Source organism: Callorhinus ursinus, unplaced genomic scaffold, assembly GCF_003265705.2.
Source record: "Callorhinus ursinus isolate GAN/ISIS: 27379988/994484 unplaced genomic scaffold, GSC_fseal_2.0 scaffold4, whole genome shotgun sequence".
NCBI classification, from domain to species: domain Eukaryota; kingdom Metazoa; phylum Chordata; class Mammalia; order Carnivora; family Otariidae; genus Callorhinus; species Callorhinus ursinus.
In genome coordinates, this window is record NW_027397066.1 from 112,676,755 (window position 1) to 112,692,735 (window position 15,981).

Consider the following 15,981-nt stretch of genomic DNA (forward strand, 5'->3'; position numbering starts at 1 on the left):
AGACGCTTAACCATCTGAGCCACCCAGGAGCCCAGTCACTTTCTTTTTGGATGCTATGTCATGAGCTACTACAGGCTTCACCTGTTGCTTATACATGCATAACTTACAAATGCAAAAATGTTAATCCGTTATAAGGAGACCTTTCATAAAGTGCAGATGTAAATTGGTAGAAAACATTTTTGCCCAAGGCAATTTGTCCTAAGATGCAGGACATACAGTCTCTCAAAGATTGTAAAATCAAATAGTCAGGATCAGCTGATACTAAATAGTGGCCAGGTAGTCAAACATACCCTCATAGTGTTCTTCCTTCCTGCCTCACTTCCTTTTCCTTCATTCTTGCTTCCCTGGGATTACACTTTTGAAAAAAGTAAAGTTGCCCATAAACTTTTTCCTCAGACTCAGTTTTCTGGGTAACTTAGGCTAAGACAGAAAGCATCTCATCCACTATTATTTTTCTAAAGCTTTAGTGAACATTAAGTGATTGAATAAATTTAAGTAGACAAATCCACTCATTATTAATAAGAATATTCCTTTTAACCTATTTCTTGTTTAAAATAACACAACTGTGTACAAAATAAAAATTTAAATTGAAGAAAAACTGGGCGCCTGGGTGGCTCAGTTGGTTAAGCGACTGCCTTCGGCTTAGGTCATGATCCTGGAGTCCTAGGATCAGTCCCGCATCTGGCTCCCTGCTCAGCAGGGAGTCTGCTTCTCCCTCTGACCCTCTTCCCTCTTGTGTTCTCTCTCTCTCAAATAAATAAATAAAATCTTTAAAAAAAATAAAATAAATTGAAGAAAAACTTAAACTGAGACTTTTTAAGTCACTAGTAATTTAATTATAATAAGGATTATTATACTATGATAAATAATACATTATATGTATTATATAGTATAAATGTATGTATAGGCAATATGCGTTATATGTATTCTATATTATACATGCATATAATATTTAATAGGTGTATTACATTTTACTATAATTAGTAATAATAGCATTGTTAACAATTTAATAATATAATCCAAATTTTGAAAAAATATTAGTGAGACACTTTAAGTCACTAATAAGTTTTTAAATTTTAATTAAATTATGTTTATCTATGACAAAATCAGAGAAAAGATCAGATAAGTGAGTGATCATTGCCATCCTAAGGAATGGAAAAAGGAGTAAAAAGGAAGGAGTTGCAAGTAAACACGATTTTGAGAAAAAGCTGATGTCAATCTTGGTAAATTTTTAATTACTTACGAGAGTGTGACTAATATATTCATACTCATCCTCAGGTTACTTTAAAAAAACAAAAATGTATGTCATCTATATCTACACATATATATCTATACCTATGTCTTCTATATCTTCAATTTCTTAATGATATCAAAATAAATATATATCAACATGGGAAAGCAATGAGTAGAAACATATGCCTTAATATTTTGATAATTTTCTTACGTTGGTAGAAAGATCATAAGGGGTTAAGTTTATTTATTAATCTCTAAATATTTATAATATGCATGTCTAATATTTATAATTTAAAATTAGTATCAACGTAATATGCAATTATTAAAACTTAGAGCACAATACCAGATCCTGCACAGTACTTATTATGTAGGTAATCTTAAGTAAGTTATTTAAACTATCATATTCAGAGTCCTCATTTGCAGAATGGTAAGAAAAATAGCTAAGGTTTAAAGTTATAGTGACATTAAATATTATAACAAATATATAAATCACCTAGCACAATGTTTGGTACAGATAAGATAATTTTTTTTTCTGCTACTTTATCAGCCACTGTTTTCTTATGTGTTACCAACACTTTTAACAAGCAATTCCCTTTTATGGCCACTACTACTAAACCTTTCTCTATCAACACAAGTCAGTTTTGAAATGCCATTCTAACATCATTTTTACACCTCTAAGAAAGTAATAATACTATTAAGCTTTTCTTTTCATAAGTCTAACATTATTAAATATGAGCTTATGTCAAAACACACATTGCTAATTGTTCATATTTATAATTTTTATAGAATTTCTCTAATGTATTCATATGTATGGAATATCAATTATGAGGTAGAATTCTATGGTTTTTAGCTAAAAGTCATTTTTGGTTTTAATTTTCAATGCTACTACTAATCTATTTTCTCTTCCTTTATCTCCATGTGTTTTGTAATCTCTGCCATCCCTAAGACACATTGAGAAAAATATATAAAATATAACAAAATATTTTACTGTCTATACACAGGGACACAAGTAAAAAAGGAAAATCTCCAGGGATCAGCAATGAAGAAAAAACTCAGATACAGAGCATTTAACAGTTATTAAATTCAAACAGTGCAGACAGGATTTAGAGTCATTCCTAAAGACTGGGATTCTTACACCAATACCATGCTAGTGTGAAGCTGAAAATGTGAAAATGAACTCCCCACAAAAAGGCATCAGTTCTGAAGGGCTGAGGGACTCAGAACTGGAGCAAACTGACTCCCTCTTGGGCTATGGATAGGAAAAGAGTCACTCAGAATAATTTGGGACACAGGATAGTGCTTTCGGCAATGAGTGATCTGAATTCACACTATTCAAATTGTGTGGGAACCTGTGGCTGGAAAATTAACAAAAATCTGAGATATACCTGGAGCCCAAGTAAATGTGAAATTTCCCCCATGGGGACCTTCCAAATACACGTGCATATGGAACTCTCACAGATTAAAAAAAAAAAAAATTCTGTCCATTTGGTCCCAGTTTAATGTTTAAAACATATAAAGAAGGAACTGTCATAGAGACATGACTAAAGCATAAAGACATTGTTTTGAAAATCAATTTTTGGAAAATAATATCTAAGATAAAATCGACCAAATGAAAACTGACCTAATAATATATCTGTCAGACAAAACAGATTTTTAGACAGAAAGTATTATTTTTTAAAAAGAGGATATTACTTAATTAAAGAGGAAAAGTTACAAAGAAAATACAATAATTTTGAATCTTCTCTGTACTTAGAAATATGGTCTCAGAATCCATAAAAAAATAATCAACAGAATTACAAAGCCAAGTCCATAAATCTGGAATCTTGGTCCAACTTTCTAATAGTAGTTTTGCAGAAACTGACAGAAAATCATACACTTTAATACAAAGAATATATGAGCTATACAATTAAGAAAACGGTTACAAAGGCAATTTGTGTGTAATTTGAGAATTTCAACTCACATAACTGAAGAAAATCTTGAGCATGTGTTAGTGAAAATGCAAATAAGTTGTTTATTAAATCATTGTTTAAAATTACAAAAAACTATCCTTAAGAAAAGGAATGAGTATAAATCATAGTGTCTTCATATAGTGGAAAGCATACAGATTTTAAAATGAATAAATTTGTTCTACATTTTAATATCTGATTCTCAAAATCATAATCTCAAAAACCTAAGATAAGCTTTAAAAATGTACATTTATTTTAATTACACCTAAAAAGCTGAATTTACAAGGGATTATGTTATTTATAGTTATAGACATACATATATCATATACTCATAAAAGCATGGAGAGAGTAGGAACTCATCAACTTGAATTTAACGCTGTGGAGAGGAAGACAGGTGAACGGGATGCAGTAGGACTTCACAAATCTAATATTATTATTTTTTAATTCTAAGTAAGTCGAGATGTTAACATTTGTTAAATCTGGATACTGAGTATCTTATTTTCTCTACTTATCTTTAAGTTTAAAATATTTCAGAATTTTTCAAAATGAGATATTTAATAAACCAAAAATGCAACTTCAATGCACATTTGCAGCATACCCTTGTGTGCTTTGCTGAATGTATCAACTATAGAGAGTGGTAGTTTTAATTATTCATTTACTCATTGCTTCATTCATTGAGCATCTACTATGGGGCCAGGCACTATACTGAGTGCTGGTTCATAGAGCAGTACATGAAAAGAAAGCAGGTTCCTTTCTCTATCTAATGGAAAAAGTAGATAGGTGATTGCAAAAGTACAGTGAAGTGAGAGAATCATTATATGGCAAATATTAGGCTCAATGAGAATGCAGACATATCTCCCAGGAGAAGAGAATTTTAAGCTGGAAATTAAAGAACAGGTAAGATTTAGGGGAAAAAAATGTTGAGAGTTTAGTCGTTTGACAGCAAACAAGGATAATTGTTCCAGACACAAGGAGGATCCTAAAACAAGTGAATCTAGCCCTGATGCTGAAAGTAGTCTATCATGACTAAAGCAAACCTGAATTTGAACAGAACAATGTAATAAGATCAAATCAGATTGGCAGTTTTAGAGATCTTGAAAAGTCTTACAGGATTGGTAAGAACCCACTGTGGAGCTTCTAAAGGAAGGAGTTTATATTATTAGATTTCATTTTTTGAAAAAGTGTAAATAATTAATATGGGAGAAGGATGGATTTGAAACATTAGCTATTGTTCAGAAAAAAAGTTTATAGTCTGAACCAGGACAGAAAGAGTCAGAAAGAATGAAAGAATAATTGTTGCACATAGCTCTCTATGTGAGAGAGCAACAGCTCTCTATCTCCTATCAGAGATACTGATAGGACTTGACAACTGAACAACAATGTGTTTATGGAGAATGATGTATTAATGATGACTACATTTATGAATTGGGAAACTAGGTGCCTTATATCAAGATAAGAAACAATGCAGAAAAATAGTTTGGTGATAAAGAGTGACATTCAGTAAGGGACATTCTGAGGTTAGTTGCATATAAATCATTGAGGTGGAACTCTATGCTGAGGAGAGAATTCTCGGCTGCTGGATTATCAGATTATGGGAGGCTTCACTTTATTGATGTCATCATATGTGTGAATAGGATCATCTGAGGAGAATGTATAGGTTTCTAATAAATAAGGGCATAGTAATGAACACTGTAATATCAATATTTATGATGTCTTGGCAAAATCAGTTTTTATGGAATCCTGGGTAAGGAAACCACAGTGCATTAGGTTAATGAAAGTAGATGACGAAGAGATGGCTAAAATTCTTTAAGAAGTTTGTGATAGTATGAAGAAAATCTGGGTAATAACTACAGTGTTCATGAAACAAAATAAGTTTGAGCAACTTATATCTGTTTAAATATTGATGCAAAAAAACCCCACTCATTTTTCCCCCTCTCTTTTGAAACGGTCTCTGCAAGAATTGTGCCTTTTACACAGAATGTTCTTCTACCAAATATTGCCCTGATGGGCTTTTCCCCATTCTGATCTTAGCCCAAACATTACCTTTTTAGAGGAGCTTTTCCTAAATTTCAAACTTAGTACTCTGTCCTCTCCCACTTAAGCCCTCTTCACATCCTCACATCTGAACTCATCACCCTATTTCATTTTAATCAATGTCATTTATCACTACCTGTTATAACTTTGTATAGTTATTACATGGCTTTAATTTTTTCAAGTAGTGATAAATGCGTTGACTTTAAAATGCCATTTAATCTTTGCTTTCCCAGAATAAATACAAAATTATTATATATGCACTGCTTAATTTTGTTTGCTAATATTCTTTGAGTATATATTCTTGAAAAAATCCTGCTCCAATTCCATTTATTAATTTTTTGTCAGGTTTTGATACCAAGGTATATGGGGTTTATGAAAAGTTGGAGTATTTATTGTTACATTCTCTGGATTAGTTTCAGGGCATTTGGTGGTATTGATTCTTTAAATGTTTGGAAACTATCACTGGTGAATCTATCTAGTGTTTTCTTTGTGGATCATGTATAAGTCATATTGAATATCTTTAATACATATAGGAAAAATCAAATTTTCCAGTTTTTCTTTTGTCAATTTGGCAAACTCTTTATTATAAGCTTTTTCTAAACCATTTATTATCTTTCCTATACCTAGGTTAGGGAGTGACCACTGGTTTTCTTTCTGATATTGACTTCTTTGTGCTTTTTCTCAGCTTTTCCAGGTGTTTTAAAATTTTGTTAGATTTTTCAAATACCAAATTTGCCTTTGGGAATTCACTTTATTGTACTATTTTTCTCTATCACTTGTTTGTGCTTTTATCTTTATTATCGTTATTATTCTTGAGCATAGTTGATAATGTTTTCCAATTTCTATAGTCGGATGCTTAGTTTATTTATTTGTATCTTCTTTTCTATTATATGCAATTAAGGCTCAATATTTCTCTTTGAGATAAACTTGAACTACATCCCACACATTTAGGTATGCTATGTTTTCATTATCATTTGATTCAAAAATATTGTCTAATTTCTAGTATAAATTCATTAATTTTCAAATATTTAAACATTTTCAGGTTTTTTTTTTTCTTATTGAATTCTAGCTTTATTCTCCCTGGAGTCAGAAGACATACTGTCTATGATTTTTGTCATTTAATATTTGTTGATTTTGGGGGTCACAATTTTCCCTGCCTTAAATAAGAGAAGGATGGAAAAGAATGTGTTCTCTAACAAAGAATTGGGTTTTCCCCCTGCTACAGCACACAGCATTGGAATAGGAACAAAGTAACAAGATCTATTTTATGGGAGCAATATAATTACATTTTCAGTCCTGGGACCAGTAAGTAGCTTAGGCATAATAAAGTAACTAGCTGTGTAGAAAAGTAGAGCAGAGAACTCTGATTCTCTGGATAACTGTTTCTTCTTGGTGATTACTATGAGGATGACCATCTAGGCAACATCAGTCCCCAAATGTATTCATCTCTTTGCCTGCAGTTATGTCCAGCCTGGGAGCCAATTTCAACAAGGCCTACACATTATTTGCTGTTATTTCCAATCTTCTTTCTAGTTGTTTTTCTTGTTTATTCAAAGAAGAATTCCCACAGCCTGAATTAGTGAGAGGAATCAAGATTTAGAATGAAAAAGAATGTATTTATTCCCAATTTTAGCTAACCTACCATCATAGAACAATTAAATTTAATATTCTTGATATTGGGGTTTTTAGAAAGAAAATAGGACTATATATGTGAAGGAAGAAATTAAAAAGTAGATAAAGTCACCAAATATCATCCACCTACACTTGGTCCCAGTGAAGGATGTACTTAATTTTTCTGATGTCTTTGCCATAGTGGATGTAGCTGGTGACACATACAACCGAAATGAAGCCTCTCAGGCCTCTCAGATCAGAGCCCAGCTGCTGCTAAATGGATCTTTCAGTCGACTTTTTTCAAGTAGGAAGTCTATGAGCTGTCCATTTTCAAAGTTGGGCCCTGAAGCAGGCTTCTCCAAACTCCATATAATTACTATGTTACGTTCCTGAAAGTTTTAAGATCGCTAGAGGTAGCCTCTGGATTACCAATACATGATCTCATATTTTATTAATAGGAAGTGGGGACATATCCTTCTATTGCTTTTTTTTTTTTTTTTTGCTTTAAGACTTGTTAGAAATGATGCCTAATTAAAAAAAAAAAGGAGAGAGAGAGAAAAGAGAAATGATAACTGTTTTTTTTTTTATATCAACTACTTTATTTTGCTTAAGGAAACCAAATTTAAGTCACTGAGAATGAGTACTCCTGCAGTCAAATGTTACTGCTCAGTAAAAAGAAAAATCTTCTAATTCCTTATTATTGCTTATTAATTGTATGTAAAATTGGCTACCAGTTCCTTTATTCATTTCACAAGCCTCAACCACAGACTTATCTTTCAAAACCCTTATACATGGAAAGACCATGTAAATACCATTTATATGGGGCGCCTGGTGGCTCAGATGGTTAAGCGTCTGCCTTCGGCTCAGGTCATGATCCTGGAGTCCTGGGATGGAGTCCCACATCGGGCTCCCTGCTCAGCAGGGAGCCTGCTTCTCCCTCTGCTTCTCTCTCTCTCTCTCTCTCTCTCTGTCTCTCACGAATAAATAAATAAATAAATAATAAAAATAAATAAATAAATTACCATTTATAGTAAGCCACTTTTGAAAATAAAATGGAACAATAAAATAATTTAAAATATGCAATATTTAAAATATTGATTTATTGATCTATAAATTTATTGACTTGTACTCTTTGACCTAAAATATATTTTTATGTAAAACGTATTTTCAAAATCAGAATTATATCTTATATACATGACATATAAGAACATACATATTTAGGGCGCCTGGGTGGCTCAGTTGGTTAAGCGACTGCCTTCCGCTCAGGTCATGATCCTGGAGTCCCGGGATCGAGTCCCGCATCGGGCTCCCTGCTCAGCAGGGAGTCTGCTTCTCCCCCTGACCCTCTTCCCTCTCATGCTCTCTATCTCTCATTCTCTCTCTCTCAAATAAATAAATAAAATCTTAAAAAAAATACATATTTAAACACACACATATACACACGCACATGGGTATATTGTACATTAAAGCAAAATCCAAGTTAAAAACCTAGTTTATAGCAATTTTCCACATATTAAGACATGTCATTAGCAAAATTATTATCTTCACATGTAGTCTTATGGCTTAATTAGTGACTATATTTGCCTATAATACATTGTCACTGGTATTTTTCTGAAGATCATATTTTTATAAATAGTTTCTCTTTTAAAAACATTATCTGAAATAGTTTTCAGAGTTGCATTTTATTATTAGTTTGGAACTGTGGAATCTTCAGTTGACTCTTCTCTGTCTGACTATAATACTTTTTTTTTTAAAGATTTTTTATTTATTTATTTGACAGAAAGAAACACAGCAGAAGAAAGAACACAAGCAGGGGGAGTGAGAGAGGGAGAAGCAGGCTCCCCGCTGAGCAGGGAGCCCTACGCAGAGCTCCATCCCAGGACCCTGGGATCATGACATGAGCCCAAGGCAGACGCTTAATGACTGAGCCACCCAGGCGCCCCATACCATAATACTTTTAATTGAGGAAATAATTTCATCATAGGTACTAAGTTCAGGGCAAATTCTGTTAAATTTTGTTAGACTGATGTTATCAATTCTTTTTTTTTTTGGTATTGAGATATATAAATATTTTAAACCAAATATTTTTAAAGGCTTTGCCTTTTTCATTCAGCAAAACATCAAAAACAAATTTTTATAATGAGAAACTCATACAACTCTTGTCTATATTTAAGATATTTTGAATGTTTGCCAAACTTAAAAGCCACAAAATCACAAGAATTCTCAGTTTAATTCCATTCTGACATAGACTATAAATATATCCAATGAAAATAGGTGCTGCATCCAAATATTTTCCCACAAGTTAGATACTAACAAAAAATATATAATTTAAACAGAAAATCTTATATATAGTTGCAGATTTCTCACTTTGCTTTGTATAAATAAATATTAATATATTCTCATTTGCAAACTTTGTTTCAACACAATTCTCTAAAGCTGAAAAGCTAAAAGAAATTGATACTGTATCCATTAACTATTTTGTTAAAATTTTCCAACTCATTTTGAATAAAAATTCTAAATTTGGAAGGCAGAAAATTACTATCATTGTGGCATGTATGTAAGTTTATTGAACAAATAATTTATTTAAAGTTTCAAACATTTCTAAAGTCCAATAATGGCAGCAAAAAGAAAAACTATTTTTAAAATTAAACCTCAGGTTTGTCCCCAAATTTTATAATGTAGTTGTTATGTCTGCTTATAAATTATGTGTATATTTGACAAGTGCAGCTTCAATATTGATTGTTAGACTGTTGTGTCTTATTGAGATGTACATTTCTGTGTGTATGACAAATAATTCCAAGTGTCTCTCTGTTCTGTAGGTTTCTTAATTTAGTAACAAGAGGGTATTTTTCATGATGCTGTGCTCTACCTATATTTGTTTTCTAATCATCTCAAAGACAAGTACTTTTGTCTTCAGTGTTAAATCCTTGAACTGCACTTGCAATATAGTACCTACAATAATAACAAATCCTTCACCTTTTTTTTTTTTTAAGATTTTATTTATTTGATAGATAGAGACACAGTGAGAGCGGGAACACAAGCATGGGGAGCGGGAGAGGGAGAAGCAGGCTTCCCGCCAAGCAGGGAGCCCGATGCGGGGCTCGATCCCAGAACCCTGGGATCATGACCTGAGCTGAAGGCAGATGCTTAACGACTGAGCCACCCAGGCGCCCCAAATCTTTCACCTTTGAAGAATGAAATTTCAAAAGCTTTATAAGGACTCCACAGTAATATCAAACCATTATTAAGTTAACTGATTTTGTATTTGAAGCATCTGTTAAATAATATGTTATAAAACTGGCAACATTTAGCTGTTCTGCTAATGATGCCAAGATGTTAAGAGCTATTATTTCACATTTCATATGTGCACAAGAAAAATTAGAATAAAAAAAGAGCAAAATTAACTGTGGCAGTCATGGAGATATGCCATTTTGATCTGCCTTCCAGAAAAAATAGATATACCTTTTTTTTCTGAGAAAAATGTAGTTAGATAACAGTCTCCAGCCGCACTGCATATTTGAGATCTCCAGCATTTGAGCTGAGACCCTGCTCCTTCAAGGAAGCCACAGCCAATGCTGTGCCAATGAGCACAATGGCAACACAAGGGCTTGGTGATCAGTGCACAACTTGGACTTGTCTATTGAGAAATCTTTATTCCGGCCAATTGGTTTTACTGAGACTTTGTCAAATCTACATTGCAGTCTGTGTCACTCTCTGCCAATTCTCTTCTTTCTTTCTTATGGACTTCACAATGTGTCCGCCAAATCCATATGTCAAAGCCCTAGACCCCCATACCTCAGATGTGACTATATTTGGAGATAGGGATTTTAAAGAGGTCATTAAGTGAAAATGAGGCCATTATAGTGGGGTCCTAACCCAATATGAGGAGTGTCCCTATAAGAAGAGGAAGAGACATCAGGGTGCAAATGCACAAAGGGATGATTTTGTGAAAATGTAGCAAGAGGTAAGCCATCTGCAAGCCAAGGAGGGGGACCTCAAAGGGAACTAGCCCAACCAGCATTTTGATCTTAAACTTCAGCTTCCAGAACTGTAAGAAAAGAAAAAAAAAAAAAAAAACTTGCTGTCACCAAAAAATTTACACCAAATCTGGGGTATTTTGTTGTGACAGTGCTGGCAAAATAATTTACTCTCTTTTGTTACTGTATCGTATCTACATTGCAGTCTGAAGGCTTTCCCTACTGGATGTTTTCTTCACAGTTCCTGATTGCTTCTGCAACAAATGACCACAAACTTCATTGTTTAGTGTAACACCAATTTATTAACATACAACAAAATGGGTTTCATTAGGCTAAAATCAAGGTATTGGTAGGATTGCATTCCTTCTGGAGGTTCTAGCTTAGAATCCATTACCTTGCCTCTTCTGTCTGCTAGAGGCTGCCTGCATTCTACTTGTGGCCTCTTTCCTCATTTTTATAGCCAGAAGCACAACATTTTATAGTCTTTAACACCAATCCTCCTGCCTCTCTTTCACCTATAAGGATCTTGATCACATCTGCAAAGTCTCTTTCGCCTGATAAAGTAGCATATTCAAAGGTTCTGAGGATTAGGATTAGCAATACATTGTCATTTGAGGGGGCAGTATTATTCTGTCTACCACATAGGCATTGCAACTCCACTCTTCAAATAAACCATTTATACTCCTAACTCTCTTTTTGTGGAAAAAATCTTGATTTATCCATAAACAGACACATTACAAAAGCAATCTTATTTTAATGAAAAAAATATATTTTACAAAGTCACAAGTCAATGCATCTCCAGCAGTTGTACAATTTAGTCATCTCTAAATATAATCTTATCAAAATAGTAGGAACTTTTGAGGCAGACAATGATGCATCTTCAAACATTTGCATAATCAATGACTTTATTGGAGCCCCTATGGTAGATTACAAATATCAATGAAAGTTATGTGCATATGTTAAAATCAACTTTCATAAGAAACAGAAGTCTAGTAACTAATTATGCACTTCCTAATTTTTAACTAACTGCTGGTCAAAGAGTCCTACTGCAGAATAAAATAGTGTTAGCCAAAAATAAATTTTAAAAATCTTGATTTATCCATAGAACGAGTGATTAAAAATAAACAAATAACATGAAGCAACAAGTAACATGAAGTCTAGACTTTCTTACCTCTGTTTCCTGCACATATTCCACATTCATCCTAAGCTATTATTTCTAACATTCTCATTGATTCCTCCACCAGATTACCAGGGGCTTTGGACATCAGAGAAAAACCAGCTGCTCCATCAAAGAACTCGCAGGAGCAAAGACATTAACTGGTTCTACCACCAACTCTCCCTAGCAGACTGTGTTTATCAGTGAGCATCCTGAATGCAATGCTATTCACTATATCAAAACTAGAAAGTAAAAAAAAAAAAAAAAATTCACTAATTTTTTATTTAAAATTAATTCCATATGAAAGCGAGAAACTGGTTCACTACAGATACCTCTCTGATATTCCTAGTTTTAACCTTGCAACAATTAGGAGCTTACTAAATTCATACTAGCTTATTTTATTGTAACTGCTAATAAAAATATCTTACTGAAAATGAAAAATCTGGGACAAATTTAAACAGGACAGGAGGCCAGGACAAAGGAACCTAACCCTCTATCCTATGACCCTTCTTAAACTCACCTCTCCCAATATGAACTCTGCTGGCAACTCTCCAGGGATTCTGTTTCTCTCTAAATAACTGATATCTCACAGAATTGAGAGTCAATAAGTTGTCCATCTGCACCTCATGTACGTCTCTATTGGCCATTAAATATGTAAAACCAAGTCTTTTATGCTTTTAGCTTATGGATGGTTTTCCTCCTAATGATAAGCTGGATCTTTTCAAATGTATCTGCAGTCAAGAAAAAGGTTAGACAACCGTTTTCCTTTTGTTATCTTATGGTTGTCTTTTTAATGGAAAATTATTAATTTCTACTCATCTTTTCATTAATTCAATGAATTTATCATTGCTCATGTCAATGTATGAAAAAAATATGCTGTAAGCATACATAATTTTTCCTATGAGAAGATTTCCAGATTCCCTATCATAAAAGCAGTGTGCAAATTTTTTTACCCATTATGTAATTATCATCTGGCTACCATTTTATTTACTGTTGAACAACTTCGTGACTCACATTGCTTCTATGAGAATATCCAGGACATTCATATATCCCCTTGTCATGAATAAATCTCTTTTATATTTTTGGATATTATTCCATAATATTATTTATTCTTAAATACTGAAAATTGTCGGAGAAGACCCTATTTTACAGAGTTGTCCCCTTTTTGGGCAGATTTCAGGTCAAAATTGTGAAAATATAACAAGTTATCAAGAAACATTGTACTCTAATTCCTCTTCCTATTTATTTGATAAAGAAAAATAAACCTATACTATAAACTTCACATAATTTATTTACATACTGTATTTTAACTCTCTAAAGAGCCTTTGTATATGTGTAAACACACCTATTTTAGACATAAACAAACTGGAATTCAGAGATTTTATTGTATTTCCTTAGACCAGTATCTCTAGGTGAGAGAATTTGGGCCACATTTAAGATTTCCGACCTCATATACATGTGATCTCTGTCACAGGAAGGAGACAACACTTTTAGAGTGTTACATTAAAGCTACATACATATAGGTATAAAGGAATGAAAAAATCTCTATATGGTTGTTAAGAAATAATAGTGACAACAAAGCAGTACTAAAAACTTTTCTTATCTTTTGTTTTTAATTTTTTATTTAAATTCAATTATCCCAGCATATAGCACATCATTAGTTTCAGATGTAGTATTATCTTTGACAAGAAATTGATATCACTGGCTTAAATGGGTAGAAATTAACAGCGTATCTAATGGTTAAGAAGGTTCCTTATGTTTGTGCTCCTTAGGACATCCAGAGACAAAGCTTAATAGAAGCAAAAGCAATGACAACAAGAATAGAACCACTAATTTATTGTAAATCATGGTATAATCTCTTAACTCATTGGGAAATGAGTTTCCAAGAAATAAGGTCAAAATTTTAAAAGACAAAAACCACATGAAACTAACGTGCAAATGTCTTGCTCTTCGGAAATGTTTTACCAAGAAATGACAGAGAACATGCCAAAATTTATCAAACCTTCCAACCCCTACTCCCTCCTGACTGGTGCAGGAACAAATGACATTGCTAAAATATACCTGCAGTTTTATCTAGTAAATTGAATTTACTTAAAGGGGGACACAGATGGTGTTTTTATCTCATTTTCTCATTGAATAGTATGACTTTGAAAGAGAAAAGAGCAAATGAAAAATGAAGTGTTGGCTAGGTGGATGGTGCTAAAGAAGTAAATTTGGTTTGGGAGATTTGCCAGAGATTGGACACTTCTCCCATGGCCTGGAAGAATGGATCTGGCAGGAATTTGGTGATTGGATTAAAAGCACTTTCACACTAACCTATAGAGAGAAGGGAGAAATTGTAAAACTAAACATGATGTTATTCCTTGGTTAAGAATCAAAAGAACCATGTTTGAATGGACCATTAATTAGTTTAAAAATTATTCTGAAAAGGTTATGGAGTGATAACTGTGATTTCACATGCTCTTAAACAAAGCAGAATATTAGGAATCACAAATAATATACAAAATGTTCTCAGTTAAGATGATTTAATCAAAATATATACTAATGTTTTACACACCAGTTATGCACACACATATATGGAGGAAGAAAAACCATTAACAAAGTAAATAAGCATGTATGTTAAAATATATAAATAGATTTTTTAAAGTTTCCATTATTGAAAAATGTGCTATTTTCAAATTGAAGAAATGGTTTTGTTAATAAAGTTACTATGCATTACACTTAAACGTTATACATCCTTATTTCAATATCATCTTCCTGCATATTCTGTGTAGGGTGTTTTAACTCTACCTCTGTAAAAATATATCCATTATGTAAATATGGATATATTTCTCATCAAGGAAAGAGGATTACAAACAAATTTTGACTCCAAGCTTACTGAGGGTCCTTGTAAAAGTTCTTTCAATATATGAGTCATTATATTTTCTGTCAAGTTTCAATATAGTTTACATAAAGGAAAACAACAACTAACATTTATGAGTGTTTACTATACAATAAACCCTATGTTATATGCTTTTTGTTTAGTTCTTTAAACAAACTTATGATATGGACATAGTATTAAATACTTATTAAAGATAAAAACACTAATTTTTAGAAATTAAGTGGAAGTCACACAATTAATTAGAAGCAGAGGCAAGGTTGGAATTCAGGCTGGACTTGAACAATTTTTATTTTTAAAGACTTCACTATGCTGCAAGCAAATATTACTGTTTCATTTGCTTGACATAGGTTTTCTATTTGTGAACAAATTCAACATGTTTACCAGAGATTGATTAAACTCAATCTCACTAGAATTTCCAGTTGACTGCACTGTATGTCAAATCAACGATCACATTTCTTGATGCCCAGAAGGCATGTAAGCAGTAGCGGTTCCTGTTGAATAGCTCGACCACCAAAAGTGTTTCGATCCTCTGTTCAGCTTTTTTCTAGGTAGAGAAATTTGTCTAATTTGTTTCTCTGTGTGTCTGTTACTTCATCTGTTAAAATGGGAATTTCAGCACAAATTTTTTGTAAGGAGTCAATTAAAATATGTTTTGCAAATGTAAAATTAATAAAATTAGAGACATTCAGTAGGTATGTTTTTTCTAAACACTGAAAGTAACACAGATAATGGAATACATTTGCGGAAAACTGATGCATCCATCTTGAAGGCATGAAAAATTAGTAGTGTTCAAACTAATAATTATTGCCTCTAGGATTTCAGACTTGTGCCTATGTTTAAAGGTGCCATGTTACCTCCTACTTTGGTTCAGTGTCCTAAGAATGAATCTTGTGAACCCAAACTTAACTATAAGCCTAGTAGTGGCCAAAAAATTATAGCAAATTTTGGCCAGGTCCTTCTCCATTAGTTTTCTCTTTCACTTAGCTTGAGTGGGTAAAAGAATAACTGTATTTGGAACATTTAAAGAAAAGAAAGAAAGAGAAAGAAAGAAAGAAAGAAAGAAAGAAAGAAAGAAAGAAAGAAAGAAAGAAAGGAGAGAAAGAAAGAAAGAAAGGAAGAAAGAAAGAAAGAAAGGAAGAAAGA